The following is a 26,484-nucleotide window of genomic DNA, read 5'->3' as shown; positions in this document are numbered from 1 at the left end:
TGGAATTAAAGTCCTACCTTCTTACTGCCACACCTACAAAGGGCTTAAGTAAATTGCTCCCGGTGACCATAGGAAATGCAGACTTTTCACAATTAGAAAGGGAAAATTGACACAAATGATCCAGGCATATTGGTCAGGGAGTTGAATTTCATGATAAACAAGCATTGAAGGAGAAGGCTAGGAGTAAGAAGGAAAGTTTTTTTAAATATATATTTATTCAAATTTTTCAACAAATTTTCAACAAAAAAAAAACCCCAACAGAAAGAAAGAAACAAGAACACAACAATCAGAAAATATACATTGGATTTCCCCCATATACAATAACCCCCCATATAACATTTAAAAACACAAATAGGGAACCCCCCCCACCTTCACCCAAACACCACCCCAAAAGAAATCCCCCCCCCCCCCCAGCCCTTGGGTTGCTGATGCTGACCTCCTCCTAACGCTCCGCGAGATAGTCTATGAACGGTTGCCACCGCCTGAGGAACCCCTGCACAGACCCTCGCAAGGCAAACTTTATCCTCTCCAGCTTGATGAACCCTGCCATGTCATTGATTCAAGCTTCCACACTAGGGGGCTTCGCATCTTTCCACAGTAGCAAAATCCTCTGCCGGGCTACCAGGGACGCAAAGGCCAGAATACCGGCCTCTTTCACCCCCTGCACTCCCAGCTCATCCGATACCCCAAATAATGCCAATCCCCAGCTCGGCTTGACCTGGGCATTCACCACCTTGGACATAGTCCTCGCAAAACCCCTCCAAAACCCATCCAGCGCCGGGCACGACCAGAACATATGGACGTGATTTGCCGGGCTCCCCGAGCACCTCCCACATCTGTCCTCCACCCCAAAGAACCTACTCAACCTTGCCCCTGTCATATGCGCTCTGTGAGTAACTTTGAACTGTATTAGGCTGAGCCTGGCGCAAGAGGAAGAGGAGTTAATCCTACTCGGGGCATCAGCCCACAGACCCTCATCTATCTCCTCCCCAAGCTCCTCCTCCCACTTGCCCTTTAACTCCTCCACCAAGGCCTCCTCCTCTTCCTTCAGCTCCTGGTAGATCGCCGAAACCTTGCCTTCTCCAACCCATACACCCAAAATCACCCTGTCCTGAATCCCACGTGCCGGAAGCAGCGGGAATTCCCTCACCTGCTGCCCCACAAACGCCCTCACTTACATGTACCTGAAAGCATTTCCCGGGGTTAGCCCAAACTTCTCCTCCAGCGCCCCTAGGCTCGCAAACGTCCCATCGATGAACAGGTCCCCTATTCTCCTAATCCCTGCCCGATGCCAGCTCCGAAACCCCCCATCCATCTTTCCCGAGACGAACCAATGATTCTCCCGGATCGGGGACCAAACCGAGGCTCCCTCCTCGCCCCTGTGTTGCCTCTACTGCCCCCAGATCTTCAGCGTCGCCGGCACCACTGGACTCGTGGTGTACCTTATCGGCGAGAGCGGCAGCGGTGCCGTCACCAGCGCCCTCAGGCTCATGCCCACACAGGACGCCATCTCTAGCCTCTTCCACGCCACCCCCTCTCCCTCCATTACCCACTTACGGATCATCGCCACATTGGCTGCCCAATAATAGCCACACAAATTCAGCAGCGCCAGCCCCGCCCCTGTCCCTGCTATGCTCCAGAAACACTCTCTTCACCCTCGGGGTCTTAGTCGCCCACACAAAACCCATGATGCTCCTGCTTACCCATTTGAAAAAGGCCTTGGGGATCATAATGGGAAGGCACTGGGACACAAAGAGAAACTCGGGAGGACTGTCATTTTGACCGACTGCACCCTACCTGCTAGTGAGCGTGGCAGCATATCCCATCTTTTAAAATCCTCCTCCATCTTCTCCACCAACCGCGTCAAATTGAGCTTGTGCAGGGCCCCCCAACTCCTAGCTACTTGGATCCCTAGGTACCGAAAGCTCCTTTCTGCCCACTTCAGCGGTAGCTCGCCTATCCCCCTTCCCTGGTCCCCTGAATACACCACAAAGAGCTCACTCTTCCCTACATTGAGTTTATACCCTGAAAAGTCCACAAACTCCCTAACGGTCCGCATGACCTCCGCCATCCCCTCCACTGGATCCGCCACATACAACAACAGGTCGTCGGCATACAGCGACACCCGGTGTTCCTCTCCCCCACGGACCAGTCCCCTCCATTTCCTGGACTCCCTCAGTGCCATGGCCAACGGCTCAATTGCCAATGCAAACAACAAGGGGGATAAGGGGCAACCCTGCCTCGTCCCCTGGTACAGCCGAAAGTACTCCGACCTCCGCCGGTTCGTAGCCACACTCGCCACTGGGGCTCTATATAGCAGCCTGACCCAACTGATGAACCCCTCCCCGAACCCAAACCTCCGCAACACTTCCCAAAGATACTCCCACTCCACCCGATCAAAGGCCTTCTCCGCGTCCATAGCTGCCACTACATCCGCTTCCCCTTCCACTAAGGGCATCATAATCACATTGAGGAGCCTCCGCACATTTGTGTTTAGCTGCCTACCCTTCACAAATCCCGTCTGGTCCTCATGAATCACCCCCGGGACACAGTCCTCAATTCTCGTAGCCAGCACGTTCACCAGCAACTTAGCGTCAACATTGAGGAGCGAGATCGGTCTATACGACCCACATTGCAATGGATCCTAGTCCCGCTTCAAGATTAAAGAAATCAGCGCCCTGGACATTGTCGGGGCAAGGTCCCCCCTCCCTCGCCTTATTAAAAGTCCTCACTAGCAACAGGCCAAGCAGGTCCACGTATTTCCTGTAGAATTCAACTGGGAACCCATCCGGCCCCGGGGCCTTCCCCGCCTGCATGCTCCCCAATCCTTTAACCAGCTCCTCCAGCCCAATCGGCGCCCCCAAAGCAGCCACCTCCTCCTTCTTCACCCTCGGGAACCTCAGCTGATCTAAGAATTGTCGCATCCCCTCCTCCCCCGCAGGGGGCTCAGGCCTGTACAGATCCCCATAGAAGTCCCTAAATACCTTGTTTATTCTCACCGCACTCCGCACCGTATTCCCCCCTCTATCCTTAACTCCACCAATCTCCCTCGCTGCCTCCCTCTTACAAAGCTGATGTGCCAGCATCCGACTCACCTTCTCCCCATACTCATACGTCGCCCCCTGCGCTTTCCTCCACTGTGCCTCTGCTTTCCCCGTGGTCAACAGGTCGAATTCCGTCTGGAGGTTCCGTCGCTCCATAAGTAGCCCCTCCTCAGGGGCTTCTGCATACCTCCTATCTACCCTTAGAATCTCCCCCACCAACCTCCCCCTCTCCCTCCCCTCTCTCTTCTCCCTGTGGGCCCTAATGGAGATTAGATCTCCCCTGACCACCACTTTCAACTCTTCCCAGAATACCCCCACCTGCACCTCCCTGTTGTCGTTGGCCTCCAAATATATTTCAATACACCCCCGCACCCGCCCGCACACCCCCTCATCCGCCAACAGTCCCACATCGAGGCGCCACAGCGGGCGCTGGTCCCTCTCCTCTCCCACCTCCAGCTCCACCCAATGCGGGGCGTGGTCCAAGATGGCTATGACCGAATATTCCGTTCCCTCCACTTTCGGGATTAGCGCCCTACTCAAAATGGAAAAAATCTATCCGGGAGTAGGCTCTATGGATGTGGGAAAAGAAGGAAAATTCCCTGGCCAGCGGCCTGGCAAACCTCCATGGATCCACTCCCCCCACCTGGTCCATAAATCCCCTGAGCACCTTGGCCGCAGCTGGCCTCTTACCCGTCCTGGACTAGAACGGTCCAGTGCTGGGTCCAGCACCGTGTTGAAGTGTCCCCCCGCCCCATTATCAAGCTTCCTACCTCCAGATCCGGAATCCGACCCAGCATGTGTTTCATAAATCCGGCATCATCCCAATTCGGGGCATATATGTTCACCAGTACCACCCGCACCCCCTGCAACCTACCACTCACCATCACATATCGACCTCCATTATCCACTACAATATTCAGTGCCTCGAAAGACACCCGCTTCTCCACCAGTATTGCAACCCCTCGTAAGAAGGAAAGTTGAGGGTTTTTTTGATCCAAGTTGAAAAGTGAGTTGTGGAATAAGGTAAGGATATTGAGTTGGACAGTATGAATGGGGGGTCAAGTGGCAGTTGGGTCGGTTAATGGAGAAGAGGACTGAAGCATATGGTCAGAAGATGATCAGGAGGTGAATGAAAAAGTGATGAACTTGTTGGACCCAATGTCACAGGCTTTGGTGTTGCGCTTGATCCCAAGGTAAGCTTCCAACCACATGCTTCCAAGACCAAATACGCCCAACTCCATAATAATGCCCTTCACCATTCCAACCTCAGCGTGTCTGCTGCTGAAACACCCAGCAATGCATTTGTTAGCTCACCCTTAACTATTCCATGGCTCTCTTGCCTGGCCTCCCATCTTACCCCTACTTAAATTGAACCCACCCAAACTCTGTTCTCCATATCCTAATTTGCACCTGTTGACTCATCACCTGCGGACCCACTATACCTACAATGGCTCCTGGTCCAGCAATGGCTCAAATTTACAATATTTATCCTTGTCTTCAAATCCTTCCATGGCCTTGCCCCTCTCTATCTTTGTAAACTGCTCCAATCACACAACCCTTTGAGATCTCCGTACTCCTCCAGTTCAGCCTCTTCCAAGTCCCCGATCTTAATTGCTCTACCTATGCTTCCTGTCCTTTCAGCTACTCAGTCCTAGAATTCCCTTTCCAAACCTCTCTACCACCCTCTCCACCTGTAAAACACTCTTTAAATCTAACTTCTTGCCCGCCCATTTGGTCAACTATGCTAATACTTCCTTCTGTGGTTCAGTGTCAAATGTTGTTGGACAATGCACCTGTAAAGCACAGTGGATGGTTGATTGGCGACTATGTTATGTGGGGTGATACCGAACAGCCTGTCTAGGTTGAATGATTTGAGATCACTTGCAGTACAAGGGGGATGATACAGCTGACAACAGCACCATGAACTAAGCAGGGGGAAATCTAATATCAGTTGCATTCGATTTTAACCATTCCAGCTGACTTTAATAATTAATTGACCAAATAGTCTGGTGTCAGCAATTTTAATAATTTATGCATTCCTGCCTTATCGTATATTAATATATCAATATAAGAAGCACGCGAGTCTTGCACATTTACATCACTGCATGGAACCTGAGACACCCTGAAGTGATCTTTAGTATACAAAATTCATGCTGCACGCCCTTCACCAGAAAGCCTCCATTCCTTTTACTCTGTAGTGATCCATATATGTCACCTGATTTTTCTTTGCCCTCCCTGCAGGGTTTGTCATAATATCCACTCATGTATATAATGAGATGCAGACAGGCAGTGATTGACACACAGGATGACCAGTAAGCATACAACACAGCACAGCCAATCACCAGACAGGACACTACCACTATACAGCCAGAGGGCACTAAGTTTCCCGCTCTCTCGGGACCCAGCCACTGAGACAGTCAGAGTCCACGAACTAGCAAGCACAAACACCATGAGGTAGCTAGTAAGTCTGGTCAGGCTACTACAAGGTCACTAGTCAGATCAGTATAGTGTCGACCCATAGCTGAATATGTACAGCAGTTCATCTAGTTGAATAAAACAGTGTTGGATCTTCTCCTGTATTAGACATCTGTTTCTAACTTCCCTGCATCGAGTGCAGTCCTCATCGACCCAACCTGCCTAACACATCATGGTACCAGAGTGATACTGATCTTGACGGACCTACCTCGAGTGAATCAGCATCGACCAGCAAGCAGCCATCCAGCGAAATGGAAAACATCCAGCCTCCTCCGCAACTCCGCATCTCCGGCAACCTCTGCGCCAAATGGAAAATCTTCAAGCAAAAGTTCCTCTTGTACATCGAGGCCTCCGACCTCGAGGCAGCCTCGGATGCCAGGAAGATCGCGCTATTTCTCTCCACTGCGGGGGACCATGCCATCACATCTACAATTTGTTTACGTTCGCCGACGGCAAAGACAAAACAAAATTCAAAACAGTCCTGCTGAAGTTCGACAGCCACTGCGACATTGAGGTGAATGAGTGCTTTGAATGGTACATCTTCCAGCAGAGGCTTCAGGGTAAGGATGAACCTTTTCAGTCCTTCTTGATCCATCTCCGCATCCTAGCGCAGTCATGTAACTATGACTCGACGGCTGATTCCATGATCCGAGATCAGATCATTTTCGGGATCCACTCCGACTACCTTCGGCAGCAGCTCCTGAAAGTCAAACAGTTGGCCCTCTCTGTCGCTATCTAGACGTGCGTTGTCCATGAGCATGCCAAGAATTGTTACTCCCACATCAGGGTGGCAGAAACTGCAAAGCTGGCCACCCACGAGGCAGAAAGGGTGCAGGCCATTGCACAGATGCAGGGCCTGAGCATCGAGGAGAGTGGCCGTTTCGCACACTTTTCTCAGATCCCTGCGCATGTGCACCACGACTGAGTGGACGACGAGACCAAAAACCCCCTGCGCATGTGCGATGGCGCACGGATCGCGCTGACGTCAGCACCATGACATGTCTGAATTGTGGCTCCGCCCACTTAAAGCGGCAATGTCCGGCAAAAAGATGCCGGTGTCTACAGTGTGGCAAGCTTGGCCACTACACAGCCCTCTGCAGATCCGCTCCACCGCTCAGCAGCCAGCGATCCCAGCTGCGGCGCAGAAGTATCCACTCAATACAACAAGGCATGCCAGATTCTGATCCCGACAGCCCAACGGACCCTGATGCTGACTGCCTCGTCTCCATATCGGGTGGGCATCATAACCACACATGAGCTGGCCTCCAATACACCTGTGCAATGCCTCTCGATCCTCAGTGTGGATCCTCACAGTTAACAAGGCTCGCATCAGATTTAAACTGGACACCAGCGCGTCTGCGAACCTCTTCTCACAATCCGACCTCGACACCATCCGGGCCCGACCAAGCATTCTTCCACCGGCCTGCCAGCTCCTTGACTACAATGGCAATGCCATAGCTGCCAGTGGCTCCTGTCAACTAGGGGTATCCAACAAGGCGATCAAGGCAACATTACGATTTGAAATCGTCAGGCCTGACAGGGCGTCCCTGCTCGGTGCTTGTGCCTGCAAGCTCCTGAACCTGGTTCAGCGAGTCCACACCATGTCATCGTCACCAGCGCCGGCCTCGCCCGATGGAAATTTGCAAGCTGACATTATCACGCAGTATCACAGTGTATTCGATGGAATGGGCACGATCCCGTACCAATACAAAATACTGTTGAAGCCGAACGCCAACCCTGTAATCCATGCACCACGTCGGGTGCCGGCGCCCCTCAAGGATCGTCTGAAAAAGCAACTACAGTACCTCCAAGACCAGGGCATCATCTCGAAGGACACGGCACCAACAGATGGGGTCAGCTCCATGGTCTGTGTAAAGAAGCCATCAGGGGAGCTCCGCATTTGCATTGATCCCAAGGATCTAAACCGCAACATCATGTGGGAGCACTAGCCGATCCCGAAGCGTGAAGAGTTAACCAGTGAGATGGCTCAGGCCAAATTCTTCACTAAGCTGGACGCCTCCCGGGGTTTTTGGCAAATACAGCTGGACGCGTCCAGTCGCAAGCTGCGCACGTTCAACACCGCGTTCGGCCGCTACTGTTACAACCGCATGCCTTTCGGTATCATATCTGCCTTCAAAGTGTTTCATCGCATCACGGAGCAGATGATGGAGGGCATCGAGAGGGTACGAGTATACGTGGACGACGTGATCATCTGGTCCACAATGCCCCAGGAACACATCGCTCGCCTCAAGCAGGTCTTCCAGCGAATTCATGAACATGGTCTCGAGCTTAACAGGGCTAAGTGCTCATTTGGTCAATCTGATATAAAGTTTCTTGGCGACCACATCTCGTGGCAGGGTGTGCGGCCAGACGCCGACAAGGTCTTGGCGATCAACGCCATGAAGACCCCGGAGGACAAGAAGGCGGTCCTCCGCTTCCTCAGGATGGTCAACTTTCTTGGGAAATTCATTCCCAATATGGCATCCCACACCACGGCCCTCCGCCATCTCGTCAAGAAGTCAACGGAATTCCAGTGGCTGCCCACACATGAAGCGGAATGGCGTGAGCTGAAGGCAAAGCTCACCACAGCCCCAGTTCTAGTGTTCTTCGACCCAACCAAGGAAACCAAGATATCAACTGATGCAAGCCAGGACGGCATTGGGGCGGTGCTCCTTCAGCGAGATGACTCCTCGTTGGGCTCCAGTGGCATATGCCTCCAGGGCCATGACGCCCACTGAGCAACGGGATGCCCAGATCAAAAAGGAGTGTCTGGGTCTCCTGACAGGAATAGTCAAGTTTCATGACTACATTTACGGCCTGACGAAATTCACGGTGGAAACGGACCACAGGCCTCTGGTCCACATAATGCAGAAGGATTTCAATGACATGACACCTCGGTTACAGCAAATTCTTCTTCGACTCCGCCGGTATGACTTCGTACTTGTCTACACGCCAGGCAAAGAGCTTATCATTGCAGATGCCCTATCCCGGTCCATCACCACACCATGTGAACAAGGTGACTTCATCTGCCACATAGAAGTGCAAGTGCAATCGTGTGCCACCAACCTCCCAGCCTCTGACGAACGGGTGGTCCAAATTCCTGAGGAGACGGCCAAGGACCCTCTGCTGCAGCGTGTGATGCAGCACCTTACCAATGGCTGGCAGAAGGGATAATGTCCCCAATTCTTTAATGTTAAAGACGAGCTGACGGTTGTGGAGGGAATCCTTCTGAAACTCGACAGGATCATTATTCATAGAGTCAGTGCTGTCCAACAATGCACTGCCCTCACTGCAGTGTAGTGCAGGCCATACCTAGAGTCACTGTGGTGTGGAACAGGCCATTCATTTTTTTGAATTGATTTTCATCTTTTTATGAAACATAGTCCAGCTATCATTGAAAGGTAAATGCTTTCATATTTACAGAGCTCCCTCAGAGAGGCGAGCAGAGACACACAAAACAGAAGGGGAAAAATGTACATAATGCCAGTACCATATCACAATGCACTGTCTGCACTGTGGTGTGGGGCAGGCTATTCATGGTATTTGGAAAGTACTGCTATTACGTTTCTGCGATCGCAACCTTGACTCATCTTCCTGTCCAGCAACACGTCAACGTGTATCGCAGAACTAGTTAAGATAGGGGCTGGTTTAGCACAGGGCTAAATAGCTGGCTTTTAAAGCAGACCCAGGCAGGCCAGCAGCGCGAGTTCAATTCCCGTACCAGCCTCCCCGAACAGACCCCGGAAAATGGCGACTAGGGGCTTTTCACAGTAACTTCATGTGAAGCCTACTTGTGACAATAAGCAATTTTCAATATTATGGGGCTGGTTTAGCACTGGGCTAAATTGCTGGCTTTTAAAGCAGACCAAGGCAGGCCAGCAGCACGGTTCTATTCCTGTACCAGCCTCCCCGAACAAGCGCCGGAATGTGGCGACTAGGGGCTTTTCACAGTAACTTCATTTGAAGCCTACTTGTGACAATAAGCGATTTTCATTTCATTTCATTCTAGAGTCATTGGTTGAATTTTAATCAACCGTAGCATATGGGTTTCAGAGTGAATTGAGGGGCTGAGGGTCGGTGGGGGGGAGAATCAATAACTTTGTAACGGACAGCACATTGGGGAACCAGATCCAACCCATTGGTTTTGGTATTTTGCTCCAGTACACTAGGCTGTGTGAGCGTGACACCCCGCCCCCCCCCCCCCCCCACCTCGCTCCCTCAGGGGAGGCAGGTTGCTAATTACCACATGTTGACCACTCAATTAGAACAATATTTCGACACACTTTTGAGTTTTAAATTGGTTTCACAAATTTTGCAACCTTCCTGAGATCCACCAATGAAAACAAAGTATGTGCACAATAATGGTTGATGGGCTGAATTAATCACAGGGGGAAAACCCATGAAGTATTCTGCATTAAAAGGAGGCCTCCACGCTTTGCATAGATACCTGCCTGAGTGTCCGTCAGTCACAGTTTTTGACATATGAACAAGCCCCAATAATAAGGTAATGGGTGAGATTCTCCAGTCCAGGGGCAGGATTCTATCTTCCCGCCATTGGGGCCACCCCACCCCACCGGGAAATGCAAGAGCGGGAAAAGAGAATCCCAGCAGCCGGAGAATTCCACCCAATATCTTTGAATTCAAGGATACAATAATCTTTATTGTCACAATGAGGCTCACATTAACACTGCAATGAAGACACAGTGAAAATCCCCTAGTCGCCACACTCCGGTCCCCACCGAAACCTGGTTGCAAATCAGGGAAAGAGACCCCCCCCACCCCCCCCCTCTCGCCCCAGGGTATGGCGGTGTTTGACTGTAACTGGCAATAAACCTCTTGGTGCTTTTCTAAACAACTGTTTATGTGTGGCTGCTTACCTCTCATCTAACACCTACCTTTCACCAAACCTGTATTATCTTAATCAGAAAATGTAAACATATATTGACCTCAATTTTATTTCCTGCCCCACTTAGCGCTAAAGTGCTGCAGGCCTAGTACCCTCTGCCTATTTCCCAATTGCAGGGAGCATTCTAACATTAAAGGATTAAGGTTGGGATCATATGGAAAACAATGCATCTTTGAAGTGAGTTACAAACTGGATTTTAATCACATGATTTGCATTAACCATACATGAAATAACAGCTATCAAAGAATGAGTTGCTGGATGGGACCTAATTATTGGTTTGGATGATTTAAATACGGAATAATGGATCATGAGGGAGATTTACCAGCTGGAATCTTCCTGAGAATGAGAAGCTGAAATCCACGGTTTGAGTGTTTATAAAGACCAGTGTTTTTCAAACTTTTTTTCCGGGGACCAATTTTTACCAACCGGCCAACCTTCGGGACCCACACGGCTGACCTTCGCGACCCACACCGGCCAATCTTCGAGGTCCACGCCGGCCGACCTTCGCGACCCACCATTTTCACTTACTTTGTTTGCTGCTGACAAAATGGAGAAATCGCAATCGCGCCCAAAGCACGTGATGTCAACGTTCGGGGGGGGGGGTGGGGGGGGGGGGGTGACCTGCTCTCTGCCTCCCTTCAGGCAGGAAGATTCCATAGAATTTTGGAAAAAAAATTCTGCGCCTCCAATTGCGCAAATACGCGGGCAACATCCGGCTTTTAACAATGCCGGCTGCGAGCGGCCTTCAGAAAGGCCACGACCATATTTTAAAATGTGGCCGCACTGCACATGCGTGCCCGCTCATCGGTGCGCATGCGCAAAGTGGACAAAGAGTCACCTGGATTCGAAACGTTAGCTCTTTTCTCTCCCTACAGATGCTGCCAGACCTGCTGAGAATTTCCAGCATTTTTCTCTTTGGTTTCAGATTCCAGCATCCGCAGTAATTTGCTTTTATAACAGAGTGGATCTCCAATATGATTCAACACCCGTGCCCGCAACAAAGCCAGAGCTCAGGCAATCGCAGCAAACGATCAAGGCGCAGGACAGACTCAATCTGTGAGCCCACTTCACCCCCACTGGACTTCAATTTTTTAACAGGGGGTGAATGTGGTGAATGTATTACTGCTACCATTCACCATTGTATTGCATTACATTGTATTATGTTGATGCCCTTGTGGGCTCCACCTGTGGCTCCGCCCCCTCGGGGAGGTATATAGAGCTGCAGCCTGTAGGTGGCACTCAGTACAGAGCAGTCGCAGGCAGGCACAGATCTAGCTGATTAAACCACTGTTCACTTCAACTCTCCGTCTCGTGTGAATTGATGGTCGCATCAATTTAATCAGCTGATGCACTATCAATTACAACGAGATGAGAGTAGAGAGTAATCGAGGCTTTATAAAGCAGAGATGTGTAGCCTCCTGCAGCTGCTGCTGAAATGGCTGCAGCTCGGTGAGCACACACATTTATACTCCGCCTACCCCCGTACCTGTAGTATAGGAGCCTTACCGTATTACCGCTCGTATGTGATATATACAAAAGTTGTGACTACCACATCAGCTAAGACATTGCTATGGAAGCCGCCCTCAAACCTGATCGACTGGAACTCGACCCACAAGCAGCTGAAGCCGAAGGAATCTTTTCACACTGGCTCCGCTGTTTTGAGGCCTACCGCGCTGCCTCCTCCTCGCCCGCCGTCACAGAGGCACAGAAACTGAATCTCCTCCATGCCCGGGTAAGCCACAGAATCTCCGTACTAATCGAGGAAGCGACCACGTACGCAGACGCGTTCACGATCCTGAAAAGACATTACGTGAGGCCGGAGAACAAAGTGTTCGCGCTGCATCTCCTCACCTCTCATCATCAATGCCCCGGGGAATCACTGGAGGAATACCTACCCGACCTGAGGGTACTCGCTCGAAAATGCAGTTACAAGGACGTCACGGCCTCGCAGCACATGGAACTCGTCACCCGGGACACCTATATGGCTGGAGTCCAGTCCAACTATGTCAGACAGTGCCTGTTCGAAAAAGGTGCCCTCAACCTAGAAGAGACGGTAAAACTATCCACCTCCTTAGAAGTAGCTTTCCAGAGCCTCAATGCTTTCCCCTCCAACCACGCGGTTTCCTCGTGGACACCCGACCATAGGGTGTCCCTGGCCTGTGCCGCGCGGCTGCCCGCCCAACCCGGGGGGCTGCGCTGCAATTTCTGCGGCCAGAACCAGCACCTAAGGCAGCGTTGCCTGGCTCGGAACGCAACCTGTAGTGACTGCGGCAAGAAAGGACACTTTGCCAAAGTCTACCTGGCCATATCCAAAGCTCCTAAATCGCAGACTCACAGGCTGCAGACCCTGCAGCGTGGCTGCGTGCCTGCCGGTACCGCCCCCTTCGGACGCGACCTCAGCCTCGCGCTATCCGTGGGGGCCGGCATCTTTAACCCTACCCGACATGCGCGACTCATGGGGGCCGCCATCTGGCCACCATCTTCAACGCCACCCGACACATGCGACCGACGGGGGCTACCATCTTGGCCGCCATCTTCAGTGCTGCCCGACACGTGCGACCGACGGGGGCCGCCATCTTGGGACCACCCCGCTACCTCCGACCACGCCGGCTACCCGCAGCTTGGCGCTGTCACCCTCGACCAGTCACGGCCCAAGCACCTCAGGAACTCGATGATGACCGTCCGGGTCAATGGACACGAAACGCCCTGCCTGTTTGACTCTGGGAGCACGGAGAGCTTCATACATCCAAACATGATAAGGCGCTGTTCCCTCCAGATTTCCCCCGCATCCCAAACAATCTCCCTCGCTTCCGGATCTTATTCAGTGCAGATCCGGGGTTACTGTGTCGCGAACCTCGTGATACAGGGCGCCGAGTATGCCAATTTTAAACTATATGTCCTTCCCCATCTCTGCGCTCCTCTCCTGTTAGGACTGCACTTCCAGTGCAACCTCAGGAGCCTGACCCTGACGTTCGGCGGACCCCTACCCCCTCTCATCGTCTGTAGCCTCGCGACCCTTAAGGTCGCCCCTCCCTCGCTCTTCGCGAACCTCACCTCCGACTGTAAACCCATCGCCACCAGGAGCAGGATGGACAGTGCCCAGGACAGGACTTTTATCAAGTCAGGGGTCCAACGGCTCTTGAGGGAGGGGATCATCGAGGCCAGTAATAGCCCCTGGAGAGCCCAAGTGGTGGTCGTCAGGACCGGGGAAAAGAACCGGATGGTTGTACACTACAGCGAAACCATAAATCGGTACTTGATGCGTACCCCCCCTCCCCCGGATAGCGGACATGGTGAATCAGATCGCACACTACCGGGTTTTCTCCACGGTAGATCTGAAGTCCGCATACCACCAGCTCCCAATCCGCCCGGAATATCGCCACTACACTGCCTTTGAGGCAGACGGCCGCCTCTTCCACTTCCTCAGGGTCCCCTTCGGCGTCACCAACGGGGTCTCGGTCTTCCAAAGAACGATGGACCGAATGGTGGACCAGTACGGGCTGCGGGCCATATTTCCGTACTTGGATAACGTCACCATCTGCGGCCATGATCAGCAGGACCACGACGCCAACCTTCAGAAGTTCCTCCAAACCACCCAAGCCCTCAATCTCACCTACAAGAAGGAGAAATGCATTTTCCGCACAACCCGACTGGCCATCCTCGGCTTTGTCGTGGAAAACGGTGTCCTAGGGCCCGACCCCGACCACATGCGCCTCCTCCTGCAACTCCCCCTCCCCCACTGCCCCAAGGCCCTGAAAAGATGCCTCGGGTTCCTTTCATATTATGCCCAGTAAGTCCCCAACTATGCGGACAAAGCCCGCCCACTTATTAAAGCCAACATCTTCCCCCTGACGACTGAGGCCTGCCGAGTCTTCAGCCACATCAAGGCAGACATTACCAAAGCCGCGATGCACGCGGTGGACGAGTCCACCCCCTTCCAGGTGGAGAGCGACGCATCAGATGTCGCCCTGGCCACTACCCTTAACCAGGCAGGCAGGCCCGTGGCCTTTTTTTCCCATACCCTCAACGCCTCCGAGATTTGACACTCCTCGGTCAAAAAAAAAGCTCAAGCCATTGTGGAAGCATTGGAGGCACTACCTGGCTGGTAGGAGGTTCACCCTCGTCACTGACCAACGGTCAGTAGCCTTTATGTTCAACAATACACAGCTGGGTAAGATCAAGAATGATAAAATCTTGAGGTGGAGAATCGAACTCTGCACCTATAATTACGATATTGTTATTCGTCCGGGGAAGCTCAATGAGCCCCAGATGCCCTGTCCCGCGGCACATGCTCCAGCGCGCAAGATGACCGACTCCGGGCCATCCTCAATGACCTCTGTTATCCGGGGATCACCCGGCTTCTCCATTTCATCAAGGCCCGCAACCTGCCCTACTCCACTGAGGAGGTCAGGGCCATGACCGGGGACTGCCGAGTCTGCGCGGAGTGCAAGCCACACTTCTATCGGCCAGACAAGGCCCACCTGGTGAAGGCATCCTGCCCCTTTGAGCGCCTCAGCGTCGATTTCAAAGGACCCCTCCCTTCCACTGACCGCAATGTGTATTTTCTTAACGTCGTTGACGAGTATTCCCATTTCCCCTTTGCCATACCTTGCCCTGACATGACCGCGGCCACCGTCATTAAGGCCCTGCACAGCATCTTCGCCCTGTTCGGTTTCCCCACTTACGTCCACAGTGACCGGGGCTCCTCGTTTATGAGCGATGAGCTGCGTCAGTACCTGCTCGGTAAGGGCATTGCCTCGGGCAGGACTACCAGCTACAACCCCCGGGGAAACGGACAGGTGGAGAGGGAGAACGCGACGGTATGGAAGGACTGTCCTCCTGGCCCTACGGTCTAGAAGTCTCCCAGTTTCCTGCTGGCAGGAGGTCCTCCCCGACGCGCTCCACTCCATTAGGTCGCTCCTCTGCACAGCCACGAACGAGACCCCTCATGACCGCTTCTTTTTCTTCCCCAGGAAATCCACCTCCAGGGTCTCGCTTCCGTCCTGGCTGACGACACCGGGGCCTGTCCTCCTCCGAAAGCAGGTGAGGAGCCATAAGTCCGACCCCCTGGTCGAGAGGGTCCAGCTCCTTCACGCCAACCCTCAGTATGCCTCCATGGCGACCCACGACGGCTGACAAGATACAGTCCCCCTCCGGGACCTGGCACCCGCCAGTTCCCCTGAGACCATTATCTGCCCCCCCCCCACCCTGCACCGCCCCCACCCCTACATGGCCTACACCCCCCCCTTCCCACATCGCCGACCTACAGTGATGAAGCTCCAGACGACACGCTCCCGGAGTCAACAAACTCAACACCTGTGTCTGCAGCGACGGGTTCAACACCCGTGCCCGCAACAAAGCCAGAGCTCAGGCAATCGCAGCAAACGATCAAGGCGCCGGACAGACTCAATCTGTGAGCCCACTTCACCCCCACTGGACTTCAATTTTTTAACAGGGGGTGGAATGTGGTTAATGTGGTGAATGTATTACTGCTACCATTCACCATTGTATTGCATTACATTGTATTATGTTGATGCCCTTGTGGGCTCCACCTGTGGCTCCGCCCCCTCGGGGGAGGTATATAGAGCTGCAGCCTGTAGGTGGCACTCAGTACAGAGCAGTCGCAGGCAGGCACAGATCTAGCTGATTAAACCACTGTTCACTTCAACTCTTCTTGTGTGAATTGATGGTCGCATCACTTTGGTTTCCTCCCACAGTCCAAAGATGTGCGTGTTCGGTGGTTTGGTCATGCTAAATTACCCCTTAGTGTCTAGTGATGTGCAGGTTAGGTCATGGGGTTACAAGGATAGGGCTGGGTGTACGTGCTCTTTCGAAGGGTCAGTGCGGACTTGATAGACTGAATGGCCTCCTTCTGCACTGTAGAGATTCTATGATTTGACAATCAAAGACCCCTCCCACCCGGGTTATTCTCTCTTCCATCTGGCAGATGATACAAAAGTTTGAGAACGAGCACCAATAGTTTCAAAACAGCTTCTTCCCTGCTGTCACCAGACACCTGAATGGTCGTCTTATGGACTGAACTGATCTTATGGACTGAACTGATTTTTCTGCGCATCTTCTCCACAGTTGTAGCACCAGATACTGTATACTTCACCCACTGTCTATGTTTACTATGTTTATGTATTTTCATCATGTATCCTCATGTATTTACCGTATGCTCTATGTTTTCATGTATGGAGCAATTTTTAAAAACATTTTTTTAAAAAATGTATTCTCCTTTTTCACGTTTTCCTTTCGACAAAAAGGAATCAGGGATTACCCGTAGTCACCCTTAATCTACACGGCTCTCCACCCACCCAGCCACCCCCAACCAACGCCATCCAGCCTCTAAGAGAGTACCGTACATGATACCCCAAAGTTGTACCCCCCCCCCCACCCAAGTCTCCAGCTCCTCCCGTTCAATGCCTCTTGTAAAACTCCTCCTCCCAACCTCGGTTCCCTCCCCCAACCTCGGTTCCCTCCCCCCAACTTTCCACCCCGGCTAGACCACTCAGACCCCGTTCTGCCAGGCTCCGATGGCCGCAGCCCCTCCCCCACCTCACTCCCGTTCACTGGCCGGCACACACTGGCCAGCGTGGAGGCCCCCGCCCGGGTCCCTTTCCCCCTTGCCCGGCCCTAGGAAAGCCCAAAGATCCCCTTTTAGCACACAAACCCCGCATATCCACCTACACCCCAAAGAGCCCTCCTTTCGAGTGAAAGTCCCGTCCCTTCCCTTGTCCAAATATATACCACATTGGCTCCTTTAGCCTCTACACCCGCGCGTACTGATACAAAAAAAAAAGAAAATACAGTCATGAGGTTACATCGGCACATGACCATTCCTCAATTTGTCAGTTCTGCCACAGTCCTCCTGCCTTCGCAAACTCCTCTGCTGCTTCCGCCGTTCCAAAATAAAAGTCCCTGAGCTTGTAAGTCACCCTCAGCTTCGCTGGATATACAATGCCACACTGCACCTTGCTAATGTACAGTGCCCTCTTCACCCGGTTGAAGGCAGCCCGCCTCCTCGCCAGCTCCACCGTAAAGTCCTGGTATACACGTATACCAGCTCCAGCCCACTGCACCACCTGCTTCTGCTTGGCCCAGCACAGGAACCTCTCCTTCATACTGTACCTACGGAAGCACAGAGTCACTGCCCTTGGTGGCTCACTCGCCTTTGGTACAGGCCTCCACGACCGATGAGCCCGATCCAGTTCATATCGGGAGGGGTCCTCCCCCTCCCCCAGTAGTTTTGCCAGCATCGCGGCAAAATACTCAGTCAGCTCCGGTCCTTCAACCCCTTCGGGCAGCCCCACAATCCTCAAATTCTGTCGCCTGGATCTGTTTTCCAGATCTTCCATTTTTCCTCTCAGATTCTTGTTAGTGTCCATCACCTTCCGCATCTCCTTCCCCATCGAGGCAAGTTGATCACCGTGCTGCAATACCATCTCCTCCACTTCCTTCAGCACCTCCCCTTGCTCTCGCACCTCCGCCACTGCGCTCGCCACCGCCGTCTTCACCGGGGAAACCGCCTCCTCCACCAGCACATTCAAAACCTCCCTCATCTCCTTCCTCACCATCTCCATACATTTCTCAATCTGCGGCAACTGCTTTTGGAATTCCGCAGCCATCACCTTAGTTAGTTCTTCAGCCATAAGCACTGCGGCCTCCCCTGGTGCTCCAGCCTCCATTTTCTTTGTTGACCCCGCGGTGACTTTTCCCCTCTCCAACAGACTTTCAGCCGCTTATTTCCCGGCCGTTTTTTTGGTGATTTTCGACATCTTTCTTCTCCTTGCGCTATCCCTCGACTTTTACTGCCGTCGATGGTCCTAGGACCGGGCGTTACTCCCCGAAAATGCCGTTCCCGAACGGGAGCCCTCCAATGTGCGGCTGCCTCCCGCCCGCCGTCACCGGAAGTCTCATGTATGGACCAATTTGATTGGACTGTACGCAGAACAATACTTTTCACTGTACCTCGGTACACGTGACAATAAATCTAAATCTATGCCACTGCTGCGGCATTTCTGTTATGAAAATAAAAGGGTCTGGTGTCGGAAGACTGGTCTTGCCGAGATTATTACATTAGCGACGAGGAGTTATCAAGTTTGTTTTCTCCGAGCAATATTCATTGTCGAAAACAAGCGGCTTCTCCAGTATGAAAAAAAAATGCCTCTCTTTGGTAGACCTGAAATCTGTGATATAAGTGGAAAAGACTGGGTCCAATACACAGAGCACATGCATTACTTCTTCCAGGCTAATACTATTGCGGGAGATGAAAAACAGCAAGTGATCTTACTGACAGCTGCAGAGACCCGAGATTCAGCGTGATAAAAAGTCGGACCGATCCAGGTCCCCCTGACTCAAAGACTTTTAACGAGTTAGTAGACTTGGTAAGAAAAAACACTATGATTTGAAGGTACCGCTTTCACACACCAGGGAGAACCCTGGGAAACCTGTCACCAGAATGTTGGCCAGATTACAAACATTGGCAGAACATTGTGAATATGGGCCATTCCTGAACGAAACGTTGCGAGACAGATTGATATGGAGGATAAACAATTTGACAACCAATAAAAAAATTATGGGCAGAACCCAACCTGGATTTTAAAAAGCCATTGAAATAGCTTTATCACTGGAAAATGCCGAAAAAGGGACTCAGGAGTTCCAAGGAGCGTCAGGCAGCAATGTCCTCCGGTTCGGGGGAGGGGCCCCGTGTAACCGTGACCATTCCACAACTGAGGACGCTTGTGTGAGTAAGATGTTAGATAGTCCATTGCAATATCAGAGTTCAACTCGCATCACCTGGCAGCCAAGGAAATGCAACGATGGCCCCAAGAATGTTAGGAAATATGTTCCGGAGGGTTGAGATGCCAGATGATGGATTATTACGAGCATTGTCAAAAGGCACAGCCAAGATAATGTTACAGGAACAGGCAAAATGGGTGCTGTTCAGGGAAGAAGCCAAAGCCAGCACTGGTCCACACCATGCAAGTATACCCAATACCAGAAACAGAGACAAAGCAACTAAACCGCATTGTTGCGACCAAAGTCGCCCCAATAATAGTGGAACTGCTGGTAAACGGTCACCCATTGAAAATGAAGATGGATACAGCAGCTGCGGTCTTTGTTATCGGGGAGCAGATAGATGATCACCTCCAAACTGGTATTCACTCTTGAACTTAGAACACATGAAGGACAGGCTAGCCATCTACACGGGGGAACCATTATGAATAAAGGGCATCACAATGACCCCAGTGACTTACAGGCAGCAATCAGCTTGACTCCCACTCATTGTTGGGTGGGGGCAAGGACCAAACCTAATGGGGAGAGATTGGCTCCAGTGAATCAGGCTGAACTGGTTGGAGATCTTCAGTCTGGGCGTGGAATGACGGTATGAAATCATCAGCAAATAACCTGAGGTTTTCCACGATGGACCTGGGGAAAATAAGAGAAGCCAAAGCCAAGAGTTATGTCAACCCTGCTGCTTCGCCTAAATATTTTAGAGTGAGACCGGTTCCATACTCCTGATTGGAAAAGTGGAGACCGAACTTGGGAACCTGGAAAATCTAGGCACCATAAAGCCGGACAGTTCACTGAGTGGGCTGTGCCTATCATACCTGTCCTAGAGCTAGTCAAATCTCTGCACCTGTGGAGATTAGAAGTAAGAGTTAATTGGGTTTCCAAGCGAGATAGATACCCTGGCTGGGATTGTCCGCCGGCGTGATTCTCCATTTTGCCTGCGTCCGGGGGTTTTCCGATGGCGTGGGGCTGCCCCACAATGGGAAACCCCATTGACCAGCTGGCATAACGGAGAATCCCGCCGGCCGGTGGGGGAGAGATGTGGCGCGGCGGGGCGGAGAATCCACCTCGAATCGAAGACCTGTGCGCCAAATTAGCAGATGGCCAAATGTTCAGTAAGTTGGATATGAGCCACGCCTTCAGCTTGAATTGGATAAGGTTTCCCGGAAGTATGTTACAATCAACACACACAAGAGCCTATTTGAGTACCCTCACTTGCCCTTTGGGGCCTCATCAGTAAGCGCCATGGTCAGCTCAATTTTGAGGATGGCATAATTCTTGGTGATCCCGAGAAATTGTCCCTCGCCCAGAGCGGCAAACAATATTTATAAAAATACATAATGGCCACCCTTGCATATTGAAAATGAAAATGCTCACCAGGAACTACACCTGGTGGCCCCGCCTCAGCTCAGACATCACGGACTTAGTGAAGCGGACTGGGTACAAACAATTTGCCAGGAGAAGCAAACACTTCCTCCCTACATCCATGGGAATGGCCAGGCAGGCCATGGGTGCCAGTGCACGCGGCCTTTGCCAGGCTTTTTATGGGTTCCATGTTTTTAATCCTGGTAGATGCACACTCCAAATGGTTGGCGATACACTGCATGAGCTCCACTACCTCCAACACTACAATTGAGAAATTACAACAGTTTCTGCACGCAGGGAATACCAGAAGCCTGAGTTACTAATAAGGGCACTGGCTTCACCAGGAGTGAATTCCAAAGCTTCATGTAATCCATTGGCATCAGACACATCAGAACAGCACCTTATCATCTATCATTGAACGGGCAGGCGGAATGGGTGGTGCAGACCTTTAAAACCAGCATAAAGAAACAACTGATCGCATCCATAGAGACCAAATCGGCTCGTTTTTTATTCAATTATAGAACCACTCCTCACACAACAACAGGAATCATGTCAGCAGAACTGTTAGTATGATGGGGACATTGTCTGGGACTAAGCCGATTCTTCCCAAACCTGGCGGGGAGGGCGGAGTCCCAACAAGAGGACCAGAAAAGAAATTATGACTCTGCAAGAACAGAAAGAACATTCAAAATGGGCGATCGGGTTTACTTGAAGAACTTTGGATTTGGTTCTCGCTGGGTCCTTGGGATCATAATGGAGAAAACGGAGCTAGTTTCTTCCAAAGTGAAGGTCCACAGTAAAGTCATAAAGAAACGCCTGGACCACCTGAGGAGCAGGGAGCCCACCTCCGAGGAAGCCTCGTTACTGGACATGGAGGAGGTCATCCCCAGTACCCGGGCAACAGCTCAAAGCCGACCCAACGCCCGCCCCTCCGGATAACAGGGACATGGACTCTGAGATGGAAGCAGAGGAAGTTGATTCCTCGACTGAAGTGGACCCTGAAGAGGAATCAGCGTCAGTAACTCTTCAGCACACTCTCAGAAGTGAAGGTCCCAAATTTGATTCACACCTTCAGAGCCGGTCTTACCTTCCACTGACCTCAGGCCGCTCGCCTACGATGGAAGGTACTTTCTCACAGTGAGGGTACAGGGGAAAAAAATGGTCTTTAAGGGGGAGGGGTGTTATGGTGCCCACTAAGGTCAAGGGGGAATCATCAGTAGACCTCTTTGTGGACTTTGTGGAATATGAACTCCCCTATTGAACGGGCTGAGCTCGCCAATGGGAACGGGCAGGGGGAGTTTAAAACCCTCTGCTTCAACCCGAGTAGGTATTCTGTAGATCCCTGAGCTTCGGCTTGTGCTCTGTCAGCCGTGGCTGTGGCCTTTTCCGTTATATACATAAAAGGGTATGGTGTCAGAAGACTGGCCTGGGCGAGATTACCACAAATGATTGATAAACTGCTGGTGGTTCAGCACTACAGGTGCTGCTTTAGTAGAAACGTTATATCTGCGTTGCTTCTGCCCACTCTCAGCATCGCTCATGCTGAATGTCATGTAGGTGAGGGCATTAATGTGAGTGTTACATATATAAAACCCATGTGCAGAGTGACAGATTGTGACATCAGCCAGCATCTAACGCTACTTTGGTGCCCGACCTGTCCTCACCATTCTACTCGACACTTTCTCTTAAATGTGAACAGCTGAACATGGAGGGTATGATCTACCGGCCACATTGCGCGATGGAAGTCAGCGCACCGCGGCACAATGTGATCAGTAAATGCCAGGAGACACCACTTGCGGGATCTAACTGGCTCGCTACGCCGCGCGAGATCTAACGCGATCTCTGTGGGCGGGATCACTTATTGCCAAATCTGCATTTTAGATCGAGACAGCTAGTTTCACTCTAATATGCAGTTCCCTGAGGTAACCGCGGTGTTGGTATCTACCTCCTTCACCTTCGGAGACCTCAGGTGAGCGCTATTCAGTGCTGGTCCCCACAAACAGGGACCAGGCAGATCGGCACTCTTGGGAGTCTCTCAGAGGATCGAAGGCTACCAGGTGCGAGCCCTCTGGGCAGGGTGGTACCCTGGCACTGCCAGCTGGCAGGGGCATTGCCAAGGTGCCTGGCTGACACTGCTAAGGTGTCAAGCTGCCACTTTTTTTACTGATGGGGATCGGGCCCTGGGATGCCATGTGTACGTGCGGTGGGGCGTCGGTGGGGTGTCAAGGAACCCCTTATATGCTACTTGGGGATTTGGGAGGGGTGTTGGGGGTTGTGTCAGGGGTTCGAGAAGCCATTTATAAATGGAATCCCAATCTCTCCCCGCACTGAGGGGTCCTGGCGAGGGGGATTTCTCAGTGCAGGAAAGAGACTAAGTGCTGTGAACACCGGGAAAACATGGCGAAATGTTCTTGCGATGGGACTCCGTTCCCATTTGGTTAAGTCAGGCCTGTATATCCAAGTAGGAGGAACATCTCACTCGCACTATTTCCACGGACAGTCCAACTCTGCACAAGGCTAGTGATTCCACTCTGCAACTTAGTCACTTGTGGCCAGCACTCGTATAAAGAGTGTGAAGCTGCTACTTGGAACATCAGTGAAAGCAGGATTGGAGCATTGATGCAACTACTGCTCCAGAGCAGCCTTCCAGTACCCACCAGAGCGGTTATCCCAATTCATGGTGATCTGTTCCATTCTCCACAACCTGGTCATTATGAGGGTTCAGCCCTGTCACCAGGGATTCAGCCAATACCTCAGGAGGAGAAGATGCAGAAACTGTTGTTCCCCTGAATAAAACTCCAGGGGCGGGATTCTCCGAAAACTGGCGCGATGTCCGGTACCCGGCGCCAAAAACGGCACGGATCACTCTGGCGTCGGGCCCCCCCAAACAACAGAAATTCTCCAGCCCCGAATGGGCTAGCAGCGGCTTGACGCCATTCGCGATGGCGTCACCCAACGTGGACGGTGACGCCGTGCGGCGTCATTGACGCCGCATGGCGTGACAGCTCAAAAGACGCGCCCCCTCCCACCCCGGAAGACCAGACAGGATGGCCGCCCGCCGCGCAGCCCCAAGGTTCCAGGACCGCGACATCGAGGCGCTCCTGGACGCAGTGGATGAGAAGAGGGAGTCCCTGTACCCCGGATACAGCCGCAGGGTCGCCCCACACCTCAGCCGGCGTCTGTGGAGGGAGGTGGCAGAGGCCGTCAGCGCTGTGGCTCTGACACCACGGAAAGGCACCCAGTGCCACAAGAAGGTGAACGACCTCGTCAGGGCAGCCAGTGTGAGTCCCCCCCCCCCTCCCTGCCCGATGTGCGGCACACCCCCAGGTGAAACCAACCCTAACCCTAACCTCTGCAATATACTCCCAACCGATGCCGTGCATTCATATACCCGTCTAACACTGTTGCCTTTTACCCCTGCCACCCACTCGCCCCCCACAGGAGAAGCGCGCACACAATAGGGAGCATGAGAGGACTGCAGGGGGCCCAGCTGATGAGAGGCCACTCACCGTACATGAGGAAAGGGCCCTGGAACTGGCTGGCAGACCTGAGGACCGGGAGGTTGCTGATGCAGAGGTCGGGGGCCCACCAGCAAGTGAGCCACTGACAGCCCATCCCCATATCCCCTCTCCCCCATATCCCCCACATCCCCTTCCCTCATATCCCCTTTCCCCCATATCCCCCTTCCCCCATATCCCCCTCCTCCATATCCCCCACATCCCCTATATCCCCCTTCCCCATATCCCCTTCCCCCATATCCCCCCTCCCCCATATCTCCCCACCCCCATATCCCCCACATCCCCTTCCCCCATATCCCCCTTCCCCCATATCCCCCCTCCCCCATATCCCCCGCCCTCATAACCCCCTTCCCCCAAATCCCCTTCTCCCATGTCCCCCATATCCACCCTCCCCCATATCCCCCATATCCTCCCTCTCCCATATCCCCCATATCCTCCCTCCCCCAAATCCCCCACATCCCCCTTCCTCCATATCCCCCTTCCCCATATCCCCCTTACCCCATATCCCCCTTCTCCCATATCCCCCTTCCCCCATATCCCCCCATATCCCCCATATCCCCCCTCCCCCATATCACCTGATCACCGCCTGCGTGTCTAACCATGCATGCTTCATTGTGTATCGCAGGAACAAACGTTGAGGTATCCATCCCCGCAGATGCCTACCGCCCGCAGGATGCTCCAGGGCGACCATGGGATACGGAGAGACCCGGACCCTCTGGCACGCGACGCCCGCAGGATGTTCCAGGGCGACCACGGGATACGGAGAGACCCGGTCCCTCCGGCATGCGACACCCGCAGGATGTTCCAGGGCGACCACGGGATACGGAGAGACCCGGTCCCTCCGGCATGCGACACCCGCAGGATGCCCCAGGGCGACCACGGGATACGGAGATACCCGGACCCTCTGGCACGCGACGCCCGCAGGATGCCCCAGGGCGATCACGGGAGACGGAGAAACCCAGACCCTCTGGCACGTGATGCCCGCAGGATGCCCCAGGGCGACCATGGGATACGGAGAGACCCGGACCCTCTGGCACGCGACGCCCGCAGGATGTTCCAGAGCGACCACGGGATACAGAGAGACCCGGTCCCTCCGGCATGCGACACCCGCAGGATGCCCCAGGGCGACCACGGGATACGGAGATACCCGGACCCTCTGGCACGCGACGCCCGCAGGATGCCCCAGGGCGATCACAGGAGACGGAGATACCCGGACCCTCTGGCACGCGATGCCCGCAGGATGCCCCAGGGCGACCATGGGATACGGAGAGACCCGGACCCTCTGGCACGCGACACCCGCAGGATGCCCCAGGGTGACCACAGGAGACAGAGAGACCTGGAGCAATAGGGAGGCGACGACCCCGTCTCGTGCAGTTGCGGCGACGCAGGCGTGTGCCACCTAGCGACGAGCGGGGCAGCCACAGGCCCCCATCGCAGCCGAGCCATGAAACCAGTATCCACGACACCACTACCCAGGAGACCACTACCCAGGACATCATTACCCAGGACACCCCTACCCAGGAGATCCCTATCCAGGACACCCCTACCCAGGAGACCCCTACCCAGGACACCCCTACCCAGGAGACCCCTTCCCAGGAAACCGAAATACAGGACAGTGACACAGATTGGATGCGTGGAGACGAACCGCCACCTCAAAGTACCATGGACTCAGAGTCGGACGATGCACACCGCACAACGCCACTGCTGTCACCAACACCCTCCACCATCGCAGAGACACTCACCTCGGTTGGGCACTTTAGTGATGAGGCTCACTGGTGCGCACAACACAGCCATCCCGGTACAGCAGGTGGAGGTAGGAGCAGCAGAGGGGCCGGGCGGTCGGAGGGCAGCCCAGCCCAAGCGAACATCTGCCGCCCAGATGGATCCCGGGTTCCTGGAGTTACTACACCCACCCATAGGTCCGATGCAACCACCGAATCTTTGACGAGCGAAGAGGGTAACGGCCGACTTGCGGCGGCTGCAATCGCAGGTGGAGAAGTCCACCCGCGTGCAGGAGCAGGTAGTGGTGCCGGTCATGCGTGCCACCCAGACCGACACCGCACGGGTGGCGTCCGCGATGGAGGCAATGGGTGCGACGGTGTCAGACATGGGGAGCGGTTTGCGAGAATCGCCAATTCCCACGCCCCCTGGTCAGTGAAGCGGGCGGCTATCAGCCTGTCCCGTGCCCGCTGGCCCAACCGGTAACGGTGGACAGCCACCTGCCCATGTCTAGCCCGTCTGCCCTGACCATTGCCCCCATCCCCCTCATCTGGGGAGGACTGCGCCTCTTCCTGCTGCTCCTCCACTCCGCCCTCCTCTGCCTGCGGAACATCGCCCCTCTGTTGGGCTATGTTGTGCAGGACGCAGCACACCACAATGA

This window comes from Scyliorhinus torazame, chromosome 14, assembly GCF_047496885.1.
Source record: "Scyliorhinus torazame isolate Kashiwa2021f chromosome 14, sScyTor2.1, whole genome shotgun sequence".
In the NCBI taxonomy this organism is placed as follows: Eukaryota; Metazoa; Chordata; class Chondrichthyes; order Carcharhiniformes; family Scyliorhinidae; genus Scyliorhinus; species Scyliorhinus torazame.
This window is presented reverse-complemented; position numbering follows the sequence as displayed.